This window comes from Lagopus muta, chromosome 2 (genome assembly GCF_023343835.1).
Source record: "Lagopus muta isolate bLagMut1 chromosome 2, bLagMut1 primary, whole genome shotgun sequence".
Lineage (NCBI taxonomy): Eukaryota > Metazoa > Chordata > Aves > Galliformes > Phasianidae > Lagopus > Lagopus muta.
Window position 1 is genome coordinate 43,655,110 of NC_064434.1, and position 20,489 is coordinate 43,675,598.

Here is a 20,489-nt window from a genome sequence, read left to right on the forward strand (position 1 = left end):
TTATTTCTACAATTGTTTCAGCTCAGTCTGACTAGTGGAGGTTAGGCACTCCTAACCACAAAAAACCATCCTGGGGGACAGTGACTGTTAGCAGAGCAGCAGGAATAAAAGCATGGGGGCAACGATCTCTTCAGCCATAAGAGCTGGAGCAGCCCCACCTAAGCTGGTGCCCCGATGAGCTCACCAGGTGCTTCAGCTGTGACTAAGCAGTCCCACACCAGCAGCTGTGAACCTTTCCTGGTGGATTCTTCTCATTCCTGCCTGTCCACAGCCACTGCCCTTTTCATAACAAACTTCTCACCTCCTCTGTCCCTTTGTTATTCACTTATTTCTAAAATAGCAAAAATGTTTCTCATGATAACAACAGGGGTGGTGCAGCAATTAAACCATTAATTACAGTGATGAAAGAATTTAAATTAAATAGAAGAATATCTCATTCCATCAACGGGTCAAGAAAAAATTACCAGAATTTCAAAGCATTCCTTTTTATATAATCTTAACAATCTGATCTGTCAGTCTTCAAAAAGTGTACTCTATTATTAGGATCAGTACATAACTCCAGGGAGGAGGGTAAACCATATGTGATAGATATACCTAAGTCTAAATTCTTGTTCTGTGTGTCAAAAGGAACCAGCTCTGAGGAATGGAACCGCACCTGGCACTCGTACAGCAGGGACAAAAACAACTTGTTTAGGAGGAAAAAGGATTGAAAATGGGCCACGTTGTGAGGTAAGTACAGAGCCGCACATAGAAGTGTTCCATCTCACAGTCTTTAGGACTGCAAGGCTGGCTATGACTAAAACTGCTACAATATTAAGAGATGATATTGTCTCTTCTTGTAACCATATGCCTCTTTGAAATGCAATTTTTTTCTGTGCATAGCTCTTACTCACATGCTGCTCACTACTTACAAGGCAATATCTTCAGTTCTGGAGGGCAAATTAGGTGCTACTAATCAAGGGGTTTTGAGTAATTACAAATGAGGCAATTCCTAGCCCACTGCAGCCCCCCAAAGATGCAGCCTCTTTTCTCTCAGAGCTGGAAGAGGCTGTAAGGCTCAGTTGTCATGTCTGAGCTGCTCTCACATCTGTCTGACTTCAACTCGCCAGGCTCCAGCAACTCCAGTGGCTTTATCTGTTCTCTGAACTATCTGGTTGGTCACTTAGCTTGTTCTGCATTTGCTTACTATTGCTACAGCTCTCATCTCTAAACCACGTTGTTTTGTTTTTTTCCTCCCCCTCAAACTCTGCTCAAATTTAACCTCCCCTTCTGCAATTATTAGGTAGCAGAAGTATGAGGTTTAATTTATGGAGCTACAAGAAGTAGAGATCTTGAGATTATTCACACTTTGGCAAAGACAAAAACAGATTTATGATTTCTAAGACTACTCCAAATAGGCAGATTAAAGCTTAATAGATTGAAAGAATGCCTGACTAGATTATTCTTTCCCTTTTTTTGTGAATGTATACAGCTCCTCTGATGCTGATAAATAGCAACTGAGCTACAGGAGTTGTTTGTCTGGCTTGCTGTGAATATTCCATGTCAGAAATGTGGGTTCTTCTACTGAGAAGGGCTTGTGCATTACAAAGGAATACTCTGGTTAACATCCCACCCCTCAGACACGTCTCTCCCAAATGGAAAGTCTGTGTTAACTGGTTTCAGAACTGACCTTGCTAACTCACTGATAACTTCTGATCTTCCAGTGGATGGAGACTGCAAGGAGAAGGGATCAGTTGTCCAGCAGATTGCCATTCTCTGGGAAATGGAATATCTGCAGGCTGCCAACCACCCTGCACTCTCTCTCAGGAGTAAATAAACAATGAGATTTAAACAGCCCCACATACACATTTTACCTAAGTTTAAGAGTATATTTGGAGTTTATACAATTTTCCTTTTCTTAAATGAAATGCATAGCTGTCCAGCACTGGTTTAGCCTACAGATTTCTCTGGTCTCCCCAGACTATCAGGCCAGGCCACAGAAACACCCATGGCTCTTCACACACTTGGATCTGGGATTCATTTTGCTCTTTCTCAGGCACTTTCTCCCTGAGATGAAGAATGTAAGGAGACAAACACCCTTTCTCGGTTGAATGAAAATTCACCCTTGGGAACTGTCTGTATCTCCAAGTCCTTATAATTGTTTCAATTAAGAGCAAGGAGATAATGCAATACCTTATTTGCTACACTATTTGGAATGCTGTCAGACTGTTCTTCACCACTGTTTGTGTGAAGATGCTGCTGGAATGCCTGTCCTACATGGATAGAAGTTGCCTTATCACTCTGGGCAATCTACTGCAAACAAAACCTTTCACACAGTGCAAATGTGCCCCTTCAAAGCAAGAGGAGGCCAGCTGAATCATCTCTATATGAATTTGTTTCCTATTTCTTTAGAACTGCATCTGACCCGCAACAAAGCCTCATAAGAAAATGGAAAAGAAAACAGGGAAACACAGCTTACTAATAGCTTCTCACAGGAATCAGACACAGTGGCAAGCACTGGGGAAATAAACAACAAACTTTAGGAGTACTGGAGCATTAATCTGGCTTATTGGAATTGAGTGCAACCAAAGCGACCCAGAGCTGCAAGGTTGTGAAGTTACAGTGAGCATGCAGGAGATGCTGTGTCAGTGTCCTATGAAGAAGTTGCTGCAAAAACCTGCAGCACGTACAGGTATACAACCCAGTTGTTGTTCTCCTCACTGGATATCATCTTTGCCCTTGTTGGGGCACAGGTGCGGATCTGGAAAATTGCTTGGAACTCTGAAATGAGGCTCATACCTGACTGTTTTGATGTTAAAGTACAACAAACAAAAAGCTTACTTCTGCAGAGCCTTCACAAAAGAACAGGCAGAACAGCAGTTGGAAAATGCTTTGTTACAGTTAGAATTGAATTAACCCTTAAACTCACATATATCCACAGTACAGCCAAAACCTAAGTGATTTTCCTTTTTTAAATAAATTCGGTGTTTTTCCTAAGAAAATAAAAATGACAAGAACAGAATGCAGTGAAAGAATGTCACATCACCTAACACACTTCTGGATCCTCAGCTGTTTTTCTAGAGTTTGATTGTTAAAGTAAGATAAAGTCAAATGAAACAGTACAAAACAAATATGGGAAGTACTCCTAGAGGTTCAGGGACCCTTAAATCAGTAAGAGCAGTTTGAGGAATCGTTCTGTGGCTTTCAGACACTTTGCACTTTCAGGCACGTGTCTTAACACACCTCAGATCAGTTATTAATACACCTCAATCAGTTGTTTTGTTTTCAGTTTCCCCATCTAGCTGTGAGCCAAATAATATGTGGTATTTATCTAACTTTGTGAGCTTGGGAAAACCATCAGACCTTTATTAGGAAAAAAAACCCTATGCCTGTAAAGCTGTATTCTCCTAGCATCCTCTGACCTATCTTGATGTTGTAAGGTTCTAAGTTCCTCGAGACCGATTGATTCTATCTCTCTATTTAATATACACAGCTGAGAACAGTAATACCATAGCATTTATCAACTCCTTTAGAACATTATCTTGGCAAAAAAGCGCAAAATGAAGTAACATAATCCTAGAAGACTATCCCACATCATTTATCTAATTACAGCAGTTAAAAAAAACAGATCATCCTCCACCCATCATTTCTCCAGGTCCCTGTGGGCCCAGCAGGGAGCTGCCCCCTGAGGACCATCCCTGCCCTGCTCTCATCAGAAGTGGCAACTGAGGAACCCCAGGGTGGGCACAGAAGGCTTCCAAACACTACTGAGGAGCGCTTTGTTATAGCGTGCCTCAGTTTAGCACAGCAATGCTTCAATATCTCTGTAGATCCTGGAGTTCTGTGGAGCTTGGAGCTTGCTCAGGGTGCCCAAGACAACCCAGCCTGTCACTGAGCTGCATGCAGAACTACTTTCTTGCTCTCCTATATACACTGCCACCTCAGTCCTCTTCTACTGGCCACAGAGAACTACAGAATCACAAAGTATCCCCAGTTGAAAGGGACTCATGTGGCTCCTTAAGTCTAACTGCCAGCACACACAGGACAACACACAGGACCACTCAAAAATGAACCCACATTTCCAAACCATTCTCCAGATCCTCCTTGAACTCCAGCACTCAGGGCTGGGCCCACCGCCCTGTGGTGCTTTATGTCCCTCTTACACCGAGGCACCCAACCCACACCCAGCACTGGAGATGAGGCCACACAGAGCAGAGCAGGACAAGCCCTCTCCTCACCCAGTGATAGTGCAGGGCTGGTGCCCCCAGGGTACAGTTGGCCCTTTGGGCTGCCAAAGCACACTGCTGCTCATGTTCTACTTGTCCTCAGCCAGAACCCTCACAAACAATGCCTTCAGGTCCCTGCAGGACAGTCCCAAAATCACGGCAAGCTGATACTTGTAGCTGAGCTGCTTGGGATCTCAGCAAAGCCACAGACTTTGCTGAGCTTTGCAGTGCTCCCCGCAATGATGGCGTTTAAACATTGGAGCTGCTTGTTCCTTCACCCACTTACCTTCTCCAATACGTATTTACTATTGGAACTAAGTTAAAACAGTCTTGAAACCAATTCTCACACACTTTCTGTTCAAACACAGTGAAGTGTCTTTATTTGTGGTTGTTTTTTAGTTTAGGGTTTGGGGTTTTTTTTAATAAATTAACCACATACTGGAACTTAGCTATAAAACCACTGTTTGTTAACAGTCATCATTTTAAAATAACCACATGCTATATTATAAGAGGAAAGGCCACCTACCACTGTTGGACCACCCTGGCTAGTTACTGTACAGCATTTTAAACGATATACTTCACAAGTCTTAAAGGCCAGCACTGTACGTGTAGCCCCTCAGACTCAAGTGTGCTGCAACCACACAAAGTGCATACAGCAGACATACCACAAAAGACACAACACTCTTAGGTTTTGATAGTAAAATCAACATTTTTGCAAACTATCGTTAAAGCATCATAGCATTTTCAACTGTCAGAGGAATTACGGCACAATTACAAGTAAATAAATACAAATGCCCACACACAATAGTAAGCACGTACAAATTTTACTACGAGTATTAAAATGGGGATGGTGTCCTTCAAGATGGGCTCTGGTGTTTATAGCTGACATTTGAGCTTATGAATCTGTTATACAGAATACGAAGCAATAGCATTCAAACACTTCCTCATGTTGTCAGTAAAGCTACAAATCTATGCCTGCCCTATTTCTCCCCAGAGTGACATCTGCCAGTGTGTAACTACTCAGCAGGGCTTCCAAGGCAGCAAGACAGCACAGCAAATGAAAACTTGGACAGGCCTGGACCAAGCTTGCACTGCCAGTGAAGATGCTGCCATGTTCACTTAAGTCTATACCCTAAACTACTAGCAACAAATCTGGTTTGTTTGCTGACATGCCTGTATTACTAACAACAGCAGAGAAGATTTCTCATGATTGGGGTGTATTTATCATCTTGCTGAGAATTTCTCCTCATGGGATAAACTACCACAAAAATCATTAACTTCTTTATTCCAGAAAATGAGCTGGCCCTAAGTATTTGCAATTACTCATGTAAATGTATTTTCTCTTTTAGAAGATAAACTTTATAAGAGTTGCAAATTTGACTTTAAAAACGTAGACATACTATCACACTCTTCTGAAGTGGGAATGGCTGAGCCTAACCCAGATTAGGACAGCAGCCACCAAAGGCTAGAGACTGACTCCTAGAGCTGTGGCTAATAGGGAATTGCTTGGCCAACTTAGAATTAGAATTGTGAGGGATCACTGCATGGTGGTTAAAGCAAGACTGAGCTGAGTCCGGGAGAAATCACTTGGGTGGACTTAGACGTGGGGCTCTCAGAGGAACCAGAGTCAGGGGCCTGCACTGAAATTCGAACTGGCAATGACTGACAGGTCAAGCAACAAGCTTGGGATAAAGTGAGAACTCCCGAGGATAGTTAGAAACCTGGCTAGATTTCAGCTTGAGCTTGTATGAAGTCATTTTGCTAAGGCAAAGTGTTTGAATGCCTGCAGCCAGCAGGTGAGGTTCAGAGCTTGTCCCACCAGGAACCACAAAGGTAGGAAGGTTCCTACCTCTGCGGTTCATCTGTGACAAATGAGAGAGTCCCTAAGGCACAGTTCTGGCCAGGACAGTTAACATTAAAGAGCAACAACTTCTTGTTAGCAGCCATGCACCCATCTGATTGTCATACCATGACTTCTGACCAGCAGCGAACTAGGTCTGAGTTGAACTGGTGATTTGACATGTTTAAAAAATAAAACTATTGTGTGTGATGTTGCTGAATGTTGTTTCCCAGAGGCTGATTCTCTGCTCTGTAAGAATAAATGTACAAAGACCCACATCTCCTGAATTCATATTGCAATATGATCTATATTCTTGCTTTTCTTTCACATGTAAGGGCCATGTTTTCTACAGTAAATTCCTTCTCAGGGCTATGGAAGCCTAACGCAGCATTACACACCTACACAGGCATTTTCTTAATGGTTGTCTTGCATTAGTTCTTTTCTTGAAATATAATCAAGACAGTACTGGGAGGAAATGTTATATACCAGGGCCACTTGAGACTTCAGGTTGTTTCTGGCAGTACACTGTCCTGGTTCAAAGAAAGGTCTCATACAAGCCATGAAAATTCATTGTCTGACCACACCTGAGCTGACCTGAACAGGAAAGAAAGATATCCCCTACATAAACTTGTACAGCAAATATATTAGGAGTGATGGACTTTGCCCTATTTCACATAGATCAATTGGACAGTCTCCACATCTGTGAACCTTTCTTAAAAGTAGCTGGTCTAAGTGACAGAGGGAAGAAGAAACAAGCCAGGGGCAAGCTGCTTCCTAAGAAGAGACTCAACATAAAGTCACTGGATAGAGGCATTGTGTTTCTGGATGGGGATGGAGGCACAGCCCAGGCAGCCAAGAATACACGATGTAGATCAACAATCTTTGGGAACACAGAAGCCACAAGAAGTAACTCCACTGCACGCAGAACACACCCGGCTCACTGGGCACAGCCTATACCTCCTGGTATCACATGTACAGTAGGTCTGTGTGTGACACACAATCACAGAACAACTCAAGTTGGAAGGGATTCATGAGTTCAGCTCCTGGCTCCACGCACGACCTCCCAAAACTCAGACTGTATGTGTGAGAGTTTTGTTCAGACCACTGCCCTGGGCAGCCTGTTCCAACCACACCCTGGTGAAGAAACTTTTCCCAACACTCAACCTGACTCTCCCCTGTCACAGCTCCATGTTGTTCCCTCGGGTTCTGTCAGTCACCAGAGAGAGATGATCAGTGCTGTTCCTTTGTGAGGAAGCCATAGGCCTGGGTGTATGCACACAGCAGTCATTTCAGAGCCTTGCTAATGAACTACCAGAAGCCACAAGTGATCACATTCCTTTTTCTCTGGTCTATACAATCCTCTAGGAGGGGAGGAGAAAGCAGGGGCAGAAGGGACAGGAATGTATGTGGGTTATGTCAGTCCTATTTATGGGGTCCTAAGACCAGACCAATTTTCTGCGAGGGCACTTGCTAGTGAAAAAAAACAACACGACCGTCTGCTCTGCCTTATAACAAGACAGATGCTCTCATAAAACAAAACATACATTTAGATTTTTGGCTCAATGTTCTTGCCTCTGAATTGTTGCTGTATATATCAACAAATGATCCTTTGTTTTAAGAAAGCCTTACTGGCCACAAGTTTCCCAAGAGAGGAACGCTACAATCCTCAAGCACAGACAAGCCTGCCTGGCAATAAGCAACCAGCATGTATGGGATAGATGGCAGGAGTCCAGGTCTGACTACAGAAGAATCACAAGATTCCTCTCTAAGAGAGGGCAAGTTGAGAAGGCATCTGCATATAGGAATGACAGAAAGGTGCAGGCTCCAGTCATCCTACAGCCCTGCTATTCCACTGCTCTGCATGCCAGCTTTTTGACATTTATGCTGCTCTTAAAAAAGAACAGCCACAAACAAGTCACTATGCAAAACTTTTACAAAAAAGTATGCCAGTAAGGAACAGCACATGCAAAGGCATTCAAGCCAATCTTCAAGCAATCACCTTCATGCTGTGAGTTACCGACCCACAGTTCTCAGCTAAGAACAGCTGCAGACAAGCCTCAGCACCTAGGGCATGGGCAGGACCACAGCCCATTGAAAAGTCAGGGATATTACCAGGAGTGCAGGAGAAACAGAAGTCTAAAGTTGGCAAGCAAATGCCTCCTGTACTCCTTTTTTATGTTTTCTTTGTCAAATAGTGGAGTATCATTAGATGTTTATTTGCATTTACTGTTCTATTTTGATCATCATCAAATTTGCAGAAATACAACTGCCATGTACTTTTCCCTTATGTATTATACAAGCCTCTTTCACTAAAAACACAGTTTTTCTCCTTTCCTCACAAAAACATGAGGGTCTGCTATTCCAAGATTCTACTGTGAACTTGCTGATCACACCAACCTTTACCCTGTGTTGTTGTTCCCAGTGGTCTCATGGGCAAAGGGAGTGGGCAGCTGCTCACGGTGTTTGTAGCCAACAGTGTGTTGTGAAAGGATCATGGAGTCAACAAAACAGAAGATTTAAGTGAGCTGCCAGGAGAAACAGAGCATATTTTCAGTCTGGTAACAATGTCCAATGTTACACGAGTGCATGCGTACATTACCCTGGAAAGCATTCAGGTTGTGCGGTGGAAAAACACTTCACCTCTGTGGCTTGGTGCTTATCAGGAGCAGTTCACACCAAGCAGAGGATGCCATCTTAGCTGCCCTTACCCCAGCCTGAATGCTTACTGAACTGTGCTACAGTGGGTGTGGGAAGGCCCAGAAGGAGTGTTTCCAAGGTTTTCAGTTAATTTCTCTGTGACGCTTCTTCTAGGAATTAGCACATCTGTTCTGTGCTTTGAAATTATTTTCCAGCTTTTGCCTTTACTCAGTATTGCTGAAAAGTGCCTAGCACAGCCAAACACGGAGAGTGAGCTGAGAAGAGTACAGAGTGAAAGACATTTCAGCAAGACTCCGGGTTTGTGACCTGTTTTATGCAATCAAAAGTTACACCTGCTTAAATATATATCAAATGCAGATAATGGAACACTATGTTTAGATGATACTGACCTATGCACGTATCCCTTAACGCATATGTGCTGGAAGGGCTTGCACAAAGTTCTTTCTTGTTCAGCAAATGTGGTCACAAAATTCAGAACAGAAAAGACGGTTCATGAAATAGACACTTAAGAGGGATGAAAACCTCCAGAGAATAGCTGGGCTTCAGGTTCAGATCAGTGCATGCTTCACCACAATTCAGTCACGAGCTGACTTCCCTCTCAGCTCTCTCCTCTCTACCTTATCCCCTCCTTTGCTTTCACCTTTCCTTCCACTGCTTCTCTATTGCTGTGAGCACCAGGGGTTACCTGGTAGTGCCACGCTAAGAACAGAGGCTCTCCTCTCTGCAAAGCACAGCTGAGTTTCAGTGAGCATGGAAATGTAAAGCAATGCTTGGTCAATCAAAACCAGGCAAAACCAGCAGAAATCAGAATAACATTTATCTGATGTTTTGTGGTCTCAGTCTCTCTTGCCCTTCCTGTCTCCTGAACGAGGACAGCTCAGCTCTTCCATGACACAAGAAGCAGAGCTGTAAAAGGGGATGAAGTGATATACTAGAGCTTCAATGTCAACAAGCAAAGCAGACCCCCAGTACCCCTCTAAAGTTCACCTTGTTTCAAGGTATGAGAGGCTGGTGTCTGCTGCGCCACAAGTTGCTGCTACTGCTGTGAGGTTTCGTGCACTACAAAAACAGGTTGTTATTTTGTTGGTGTCTCATCATCAGAAGCCCTAAGAAAGTGAGAATGTCTGAGGTGCCCCAGAAACACAAAGTCTGGCAGAATTTCCCTGGCTTTGAGCACGTTATTATGAATCTGAAACTGGCATGAGGTCACTAAGTGCAGACTGAGTTTCAGCCAGCATCACACCACAACTTCCTTTTGCCTCTGAAGGGTAAGCTTAAAAACTTTCCCTGTGCATTCTGTACATTTCAAAGAAGAAATCAGGCTGGACTTCTTGTCAGCGCCTGGCATCTGGATCCACTGGTCAATGAGGGTAAAAGGCAGATTATGAAACTGAAGGATGGGGAAGAGTGAGAAAGAGCATCTTTGCTAAGGAATCCTCAGGAAAAGCATTCCTTTACCTGTCTGACTTAGGGATAGCCCACTCCCTTAGTACAGGGACTGTAAGCTCTCACCAGAACAGAAGCTGCATGAGTTGTTATGCCCTGTGTCAGCAGTTGATGGAAACTAAGCATCTCCGACTGGAAGCATTTGGGGGGGGGGGGGGGGGGGGGGGGGGGGGATGAGGTTTGTTATGTGATTGTTCAACAGAGCAACTTCACTCAAGTTTCAGATAGTGAAAGTTTTAAGATAGGGGACAGGGACCGCACAAAAATCAAGCTGTTATTTGTGTGACCAAACTGCAACTCAATCCTTCCCAGTAGCCTGAGAGCTTTGCTGTGTAAACTTTGCTAATAGATGCAATTCTTAGAACTGAGCTATCAAGTTTTGTTATGTAGCAGAGCTGCTAGCAAACAGAAAAGCACAAATTCAACATGAAAAAAAGTGGTAGCCTATCTATTCCTTGCACTGTGGCTACCGTATTTGTTTTTTTCTCTTTGGGCAAACACTCACCCAAGGTTGGAACAATTCCAGCTTGTTAATCATGGGTTCACGCAGCACCGGCAACACAAAAATACAGAACAAAAAAAAAGGCCACAATCTAACACTACAGGCCAGTGATAAATGATGTAGCTGTACCTGCTAACACCATTTAACATTGACAGTTAAGTCCCCAAACAAAGATTTTTGATAGGCAAGAAGCAGTGGGCAGCTGGCAACACCAACAGATCTAATGAATACAACAACATTCTCGAGCAATTTGAAAACTGCCTGTTTGGGTATGGCTTAGTTATTAAAAATTGTCTACTTATAAAAGCATTGATGGAATTTAAAAAGCTTTTATAAGAAGGACTAAAACCAACCAGAGCCTGCACAGATAAAGACAAAAGAAACAGTGCCCTCAAACTCTGTATGTGTATTCACCTTATCTGTGATTCATTCTCCTGGCACACAGCAAGGATAAAACAGGCTGCCCTACGCATAGCTGCTGAGGTGGGCTCCAAGTTAGGCCTGTTTAATGCCTGCGTGATGGTTTGAGCTGTACTGTCCCCTTCCTTTCCCCCTTTAAAGCTACTCAAAAATTATCATTTAGCATTCTCATCAGGATCAGATACCGAAAAGAGGCATAAATTGCAAGAGTCTGTCCAGGCATGTCATGAAACTCGGTGTTTTCCCTCCTTTATGTAACAGATGATCTTGCTGTTCTCTGCCAGATTTCTGTAACTGTGCACCCTCAACAGAACTAGTTTAAATATTGACACTGGGGGAAGCAAGTGGGGATTTCTGGGAGGAGGAGCAGTGGGTAGGACAGAAGCAGGCTTCAACGTTTTTTTTCTCTTGCCTCAGAAGTGCCCCTTATCGTTCGGCTTTAGACAAAAGTTGCTACAGCTTTCAATTTCTGCATCACTACTTAGAATTAAGAAGATGGGAACATACAACTAGTTCTTTTTGTTCTTTAATCCCTCCACTATTCTTTCTCATCTTTGCTCCAAACTCAAGCCTGTTCTGGTAACTGAAGTTGCCTATTGCTGATGTGCCTTTTGTAAGACAGCCAAAACTAAGGAGCATTCAAGGTGAAAAGGTACAATACCACCTCTTGTCTTGCTTTCCATAGCCCGTAACACAGCCTAGCATTTCATTTGCTTCCTTTGGTCTCATCCAGGGTACAATAAGACCTTTATGAAAGAGCCTTGCAAAAATCTGGGCCATTGATTTGAACACAGACTGTTTAGCCACGACACAGAGCACTGAGAAGCACCGCTCAGTAAGTGGACCCTGCAAGCAGCATCCCATTTCAAGGGAGTGGTGCAAGTCAGCAAAGCTAAGCTTCTGGGACCCGGGGTTACCCCTGTGCAGCCCTTCCCTGCACCGACCTGCCTGCCAGAGCTAGTGCAGGTGCGCCCAACACAGCACCACAAAACACGCTGTAAACATATTCTGATTGCTTATCTGTGATGATTATCATCTGATGCTTTTTTTTTTCCCCCCAAGGGATCACACAAATAATTACATAAATATAACCAGAATATTGCTTATGGAAGAACACAGTATTCCACTGGGAAGTGGAGTCATATTTAAGAAACAAACAAGCTGTGGATATTTGTGAGTACATTGCCTCCATGCAAATCCAGGCGGAAATGAAGAACATCAGTGTACAACAGCCCTAGGGAGATTCAAATGGCTAATCAGCTTACCTACTGCATTTTGGAAACCACAGAAAACATTCAGATTCTGATGGAGATGTACTTCCCTAACTTTGATGACCGCAGAGCTAATCTTTTAAATGCAGTTTTACTGTAAGTCAGCACACCCCTGCTTCCACTGGTCTGCTGGAGCGTGAAACTGTTGTGTTAGCAGGAATTTCTCTCACCTCCCATATCTTCATGTAGGTGAGAAAGAAAAAGCTCTTGTCTAATATTGTTGGGTGCCTCCTTCAGCAGATTTCATCACACAACTGTTATCTAGTTACTGTGTACCCTTGGCATTCATGAATGTAAATCGTTGCGTTTTACAAGTACAGGTTCATATCCTGCAGAGTAACATTGGTGTGGTCATTCAAAACATGTTTGTGACTATTCATTTTGCAGCAACATGTTCAAAGTCCAGCTCTTACTCTGGAGGACAGACTCAGGCAATCTACCTTAAGGAGATGAAAATAAACGTAGCAAAATCAATCCCTCCATAGTGATATCCATCACTCTTCTTTAAGAGTTCCTGCTGCTGAAAAAAGAAGGATTTACTGATACTTAGTTCTGTTTGGCTGCAGAATCAGCATAGGTCAGGTAGTCACATCTCTGTTTCTTAGTGCCTGCACCTGTTTATATGGCAGCAAAAAGAATGGGATTGCCATTCTATAAGGGATATGAAAGGTGATCTAAACGTTAAACACTGACTTGCATTTGAATGCACTCAGGCAGCTGCCTCATTGAAACTCCTTATAAGTATTAGTCACAGGCCCTCTGCCTCAGTGCACGTAGTTAAGAGGGCTATGAGCTAAAAAAGTGCAGTTTGGCTTTGTCACTGTAACCTCATGATGTTGTTTGGGCTTTTCTGAACAGTCCGATCTTCATGCAGGAGAGCTGCTAATAGCAGGGCACGTACTCATCACACAGCACAGAAGTGATCTCACCTAGGCAGCTTGAGTAAACACAGCACGGACATAAATATGACAAGCTTTTGACAGTACTTAAGGTTATTCCATGAAGAATATTTACTGTGTTGCCCAGAAACACACAAACAGGGCTTATGGAAGCTCTCTTTCTTTTTTTCTCAGCCCACTACAGAATTTTCCATAATCAAAATTTATGGAAAGAACAAGAATTCCATCAAAGAAAGGTTTTGCCATTGTGGTAGATTACTATCCCATACTCTGAAGAATAACTTTTCTAAACAGCGTTTCCCAAAACACCAACTTTCCTTTTCAAGTACCTGTTTCCACTTGGAAATACTCCACTGTCAGAAACAAGACCTGCCAGCACTCCAGAGTGTCCTGCTTGAGCACATGGACGCTGCTGGAACAAAAGACGTCCTCTCCACAAATGCTATTTAGAAAGGAACTACTTATACCTCCCTGGACACAAGAGAGAAACTGAATTCAACAAAAAATATTCAATTCCTCTAAATATTCAAACCCTTTAAAAGAATTATTAGAATTTGTGGACATCCTTTCTTAAACCAATGGATGTTACTTACATGTTTGCAAAATTAACAGGAGAATTAAATCTTTGCTTATTCACAAGGTCTACCAGGGAGTCACTAAAGTCAAGGAATGAGTAGATTTAACTCTCTGGTGCTCCCACAGAGAAATGGCCAAACCCTCATTTAGCTTAGATTATCTGCATTTAGTCTTCACTATATCATGTATCCCATCAACAGCGCTTAGAGCGGGACTCTACTTCACGTGGAGCTGTGTTACAGAATGCAAATCTCAAAGGAGTAAACACAAAGACCACTGCCCCAGGAAGACAGCTGATGGGAGAAGAATCTGAGTTGACTCTAGGAAGGATAAACTGCATTTGTTCCATCGGGCAGAGTCTACTGGAAGTCCGTGAAAAATGAGGCTTGCATCAAGCTCAGAAAATGCTGTAAGCCATCTTTGAAATGCCCCATTTGTTAGGAACTCAAAAAGTTGGGCTTTAAAAGCTATGGCTATTCGGCATAGCTTATCTCCCAAAATATAAAATGACATACAGTGCCCAAGAGGTGTGTGGACATTCATGTGTGGTTACCTTGTCATGATAAAAGGTAATAAAAAGAAATCTCATCTCAATAAAAATAATAACAATAATAATAAACATAAATTAAAAATTAATTAAAAATAAATTAATTTTTAAAAAGTCTTCTAAATATAAAATAATTGGTAAAAACTTACTTTATAAACCATATCCAAATTCTTCACATTTATAACAAAAGCTCCCAAACCCAAACGTTTTAAGTTTGGGCTATTGAATTAATCGAGCCTCTCCTTTAGCAACCTCACAAAACAAAGTGCAAGTTAGCTGTCTAGAAACACCACAGCAGAGGCATGTTTTGCTAAGTGTAATCAAGACTTGAGATCCTACACTGACACTTCACTGTGGCAGATTTACAACCAAACGCCTGTGAAAACAGTTGGAAGAATGTGAACTATGGCTCAAAATATCTTTAACGGGCAGCATTTCTTAGAAAACAGAAGCCACCTCTGATGTTCTTATCCCATCCTGATTTATGACGCTTAAAACACATCAGTTCCATCACTGGTTATGAAGTTGTTGGTTTGAAAAACATCTGCGACAGGTAGAAAGAAAATAATACCACCTGGGAGTAAATAAGGTTTATCAGAAGAATTCCATTAGGCCAACTAATGTAGCTGGAAAACCACGGGGGGCAAGCTCTGCTTCAGATCAGGCTTAAAAGCTTATCTGCTTTTCCCAATTGTATGAGCTGATCTAAGAAAAGCCACTACCTCTCTCCGCAAGTCTGGGCTGCTCTTATCACAGCTACAACACTACTTCTATTTAAATTAAAAAAAAAAAAAAAAAAAAAACCACCAAAACCAGGCTTACAACATTTGCTAAAAGCTTTCAGATGCTTTTTTTCCCTATCAAGACAGCAATTAATTATTTCCTTGAAGGCTGCACTGCTATACATACCGAAGCAGAAGAAATACTATTTTGTAGATAGATGCAATGGATTAAGTAGGATTCCAGAGAAAAAACTTTGTGCCAGCCAAGTGATAAAGAGCTTTAGCCAAGGGCGTTGCTATTTTGGAGGTAACATAGGAAGGTGAGTGGCTGTTTAGTTTCAACATACAATTATTGAACTCTACCTGTCTTGTCTGATGGGAACACAAGTTGACAGAAGAGTATTAGGTATTTGTCAATGATTTAATCTGGGTAGCCACTAGTAGAAGCACATCTGAAAAATTTGTAAAGCACAGCTTGTCAGATACTTAGGGAAGGGTCACAGATGAATTACCAAATTATTACAGCTGTGGCCAAAGTTCAGAGAAGAGCCGTAATGGCAGCTCATGGCAGGCCAGCCTCCCCCTCAGCAGGATCCACCACTGCTGTGCCATCCTGCCAAAGGTTTGCCTGACCTGAGGGCCTCCAACAGTAGACATGCCTGGCCTCTCGAAGTAATCAGAGCTTCATTATCCTTATCATTAAGAACTAATTGGCACCACGACCTGAATTAATCTGTGAGCACAGGATGACTCTTCAATGATAAAAAAAAATAATAATAAATTGTTTTTCTAAATGCTGAAGTTCACTCACTGCCAGTTCTTTTTCACTGCCACAGTGCATACTGCCAAGACTTCATCACACCATTACTGACTGACTACAACGCTATTTTCATGCAGATAAAGCGAAACAAATGCAAGTCAGGAAAAAAGCAGTATCAAGCATAAAGCATGATGGAACAACAGTTGATAGCAGGTATTTTAACTTAAGCATCATTGCGCTCACTTCTTTTATGGTCAAGGTGCATTTGTGACCAAGAAGCAGGGGGACAGGGATAAAGAAAAGGGTGATTTCAAATTTCTTAACAGCCTGCAATGCAGCTTTCAGAGCAGGCAGGAAGGCTATGAGGAAAGGCAGCAGCTGAGCCTTACTGCTCCTCAGAACTAAAATCCCCAGTTAGAGCTAAGCACATGGTTTGAGGTAAACATCTGTGAAAGATTCCAAGCACTTGGATTTATGAAAGCCAGGGTAAGAATAAAGGGAAAGAGACAGGACAGCTTGCTGAGGGGAGGAAATTGAGGGTGACTTAGCTGAGCTGACACAGTGCTTTTTGTCAGTTGAGAAAGCCTTTGTTGCCTTAAAAAAAAAGTTGGGCAGTCTGATACTAAAGAAGAGACACACAGCAAATCCCCAGAGAAGCCATCAGCTCTTTTTCCCCTCAGTTTGTTACACCAAGTGGCTCTGTGGTGTGTTCTGTTATGCCATTAAGCCATCCTCGTATGGCCAGTGATCGGTTCAGTTTGTTAGCTGCTGCATCCTGGTTTGTTACCAAAGAACAAGTGCAGATCAGTAGAAGTGGATACATACCAGGGTGTGTGTGCTCATCTACAGGGATATTCCAAAATGCCATTGCAGTCTCAGGAAAATCAAGGACACAATTCAGTACGCATCTCCCATGCTCTTTGCCTGAATATTGTAGCTCAGGGATGCTACTGGTTCCTGACCATTTACGTAATGACAAAATCAATCTTACAGGAAAAAAAAAATCCTGTCAGAGAGTTGTGTAATGGAGGTGAGTTCCAGCATAGCCCTGGACTGATTTATGAACTTTTGCTCTGGAGAGAGGATACATGTACAGTGGCAGGGCAAAGATGGGAAAAGAACATGCTCAGAAATCTGGAGATCTCCTTAACACAGTGTTACTATTCTTCCACCTCCTCCCATCATATCAGTAACCTGGCACTTCTGCTACCTTTCAATAATTCCTTAAATTAAAAAAAAAAAAAAAAAAAAGTGCTTATTCTGCTGCAGTAACATGCTGAAGTCCTACTTCCCCTTTTATCTGTGAACCAATGCTTTGTTAAACTGGCTATTTGTTCATTATTATGGCTCAGAATTTCTGTTAATTGTAGAACCGCTGTTTGAGGTGATGGTCAGGCACATCAATCTACAAGGAATAACTTCCCATGAAGATGAAGTCTTAGAACGACACTTTTTTTTCCTCCCCTACTTACAAGCTATTGGTCTCATCAGAGAATAAGCACCAGAGAAAAAAGTAAACATCATGCTGGAGAAGCTACCACAGTGGGAACCCCATCAATGACTGCAATGTCTGGAAGCTGCTGTAATATAGCAACAAATGAATGCCTAGGGAAAATGACTGAAATCTGTTGTTTGAAAATGATAATATGAATTAGCATACTAATCCACCACGGAAAAAAGCTTACATATGTCATCAAGCTCAGTGTGAAATCCCACTGTACAAATATCTGATAAAGATTTGTTACAGTTATTGTCCTCTAAATATGTTGCTTTTATTTATCAAAGTGCTGTATCTAACTGAAACTAAAAGTTTATCATCAAGAGAGGCAATTCTTTTTTTTAGTTGTCAGTTTGTGTTTGAAAGATTTCTTTTTACTGCTTTAAAATGTAATTTTGTTCAAGCAGCATTTATTAGGTAGCCCTTGCATTACATCTCAGTGATTCCATATGACATACACTTAGCCCATAAACAGAAGTTCTTAAAATTGTTTTTAAACTTATACTGCTAGGCTTACCAATGCACCTGGTTCAAAAGTCTGAAGGGCATGAGGCACGTCTGCAGAGCAGTCTGACATGTACTGTGCCAGTGCAACAAGGTGCCTGAACACAAGCCAGATTAAACCCTAAAACTGTACAATCACAGCGCTGCTGTCACCATTTCAGAGCTAATAAACCGTGTCTCTTAATGTGAGAAACAGGCCTGCACCTCCTGGCAGACACCCAACCATAATGAAGGTCAAGTCACAGCCCAGACCCATACTTGCAGTATCACTCTGTTCAGTTCATAAGCAATCATGCAATCTAAAAATGGTATCTGACTACAAGCAACTCAGCTGGCTTTTGCCAGTACTTCTCACTCCTGTCCTACCACCACCCAATTCACTCATACAGTTGACAGAGCTAAGAGGAGCTACAGGTAGTGAGCATTCATGTGAGTTGCTGTGCTCAGCAGATAACTACATGGTGAGAGGAGATGAGATTTATTGAGAAAGCATCCTCTTCCCAGCCTTAGCTGTATGCAGCCCTTCTAGTTAAACTGCCACCAATTATTTAAAAGTCGTTTGGTTAAACTGTCACAAACTGCGTGTGTCTTTTTAAACACTATTTACAAATGGCTTAAACAAGAAAGAGATAAAACTAAATCAATAAGAAGCTTTTACAAGCAAGCGTACATGTATTTACGTCGGGACTTAAACTAGCTTATATCTTACCAACAAGTTGGGTATGTACGGAAGACCATTTGCAAAACAGACTCCTACAGAACACGCGCTGTCTGTTGTTCGTGCACTGCTGTCAAGTCAGCCTGAGAACAGCTACTGCTGCGGTTTCCTTGTGAAAGCGTAAGCATTTTGTGATCTGATAAGAGACACTGTAGGAGTATATTATAATAAAGGCATAATTCAATTTCAAATCATCATTCTAATGAATATGCTACGAAAACAAAAGCTCTGTGTGACATAAGTGCCAGTAACTCAGGCCTTTCAACAAGAAAATGACAAGCCTGAAGCTTAAGTATTTGAACTTGACTCTACCTACCAATACTGTATAAGCCAAACATTCCAAACCTTGGTCCCTTTCAGTGTCAGACAATGAGTTTATGAAAACCTTAGTTTCCAAATTAGCAAATTAGTATACACATAATCCAAATATCTGCATGTTGTTTGATTGTGATCCAGGCCTACTGAGCAGCTCTCTGTAATGGCATTCAAAAAAATTCTGCTGATGTCAATTTATTGTTGAAATGCAATTTTCATACATTAAGCATAAATGGGAGAGGACAGGAAAAAAATACAAGAGTCCACCACTCAGTTATTACTCAGGCAGCTACAAAATTTGCTGAAGGACCACCTCCCTTATTTCTCAGATACAATAATACGTGCTCTAATACAAAAAGCATATTACCTGAATTGGAGTAACAGTCTCAGGGGGATAGGTAAGAGATATATGATGGGGAATTGGCTCTCTCCACTGTGTTGCTTTGGGTGTTGCAGAATCACAGAAAGGCCTGGGTTGAAAAGAATCTCAAGGCTCATGAATGTCCAACCCCCCTGCCACACGCAGGACAACCAACCTCTCCATTTGATACTAGACCAGGCTGCCCAGGGCCACATCCAACCTGGCCTTGAACACCTCCAGGGACGGGGCATCCACAACAAATCACAATGTCAACACAGAAGCAACTTGCTTGCTGTACAGCTTGTGTGATAACAGCTTGAAATTATATGGTAAATTTTGGTATATTTTGTAATCTATCATTGGAAAAATCTGTCTATGATAAATACTTGTGAAATAGAAATACTTTGAAGCATATAACTTTTCAAAATTAGCAAAGAGACATCTGTTATATTATTCAAGAAGAATGTGCTGCATTGCTCAGTGAGAATAGTTTTAAAGCAGTGGAGATAGTTTATGTGATGTGTTCTTCTTCCCCCATTTAATAAGTATAGGAAAGGTTAAAAGTTTTAATTGCTAAGCTTGGAAATTCAGGTCTTGTCTACCTGAGCTGCTAGAGAAATAATACAATCACGCTGCAATTTTAAACAAATAAAAGTGACTATAAATTATTGTGTACATAACTAAGCTTGGTCTGACTCACCCATTTTGCCACTGTGCTTTAATACTGACAAGGCCATGCTAATCAGCCTGTCTCCAGGAATACCATCCTTTGGGCACATCTGCCTAATGGTTTTGGAGTAGAATTTCCCTGGTTGAAGGAGCAACCTCACTGACAAGGCCTCCAGACTCGTTGGTCCTCTGATCCAGTTTTGGACCACACAACTTGACTGCTAAAGAATATGACTCATTTGGATATGCACAGGTAGAAAAATTGCCATGGAGTAGATAAAAAGGATTTCATTCTGGATAAAAATGGGATTTAAATGAATGAAGTAGAAGATGATTGTTTTTGTAGAATGCACTCAGCTCCTGGTAAGAAAGGGCCTGCAGCTGCACTGTGGCGTCCTCACGAGGGACGGAGCCAGAGCACAGTAACTGTCAAAGCACAGAACTTTGGAGATGAGCAACATCCAGAGCATTTCTGTACTTCAGTCAATAAATGGAAATATGTTACAAAGAACAGAAGCAAAATATACAGCTTACATTTTCCTGTGTAAATTAAATCCATTCCTAGTTTTATTGAGAAT

The 20,489-nt window shown here is 42.0% G+C and overlaps 1 protein-coding gene across 3 annotated transcripts in view; it reads right to left on the reverse strand.

Annotated features, from left to right (window-relative positions):
• The window catches only part of SESN1 (sestrin 1), a 74,321-nt gene that overhangs the window by 17,717 nt on the left and 36,115 nt on the right, over positions 1 to 20,489 (reverse strand). The gene's annotated exons all lie outside the window — the stretch shown is intronic.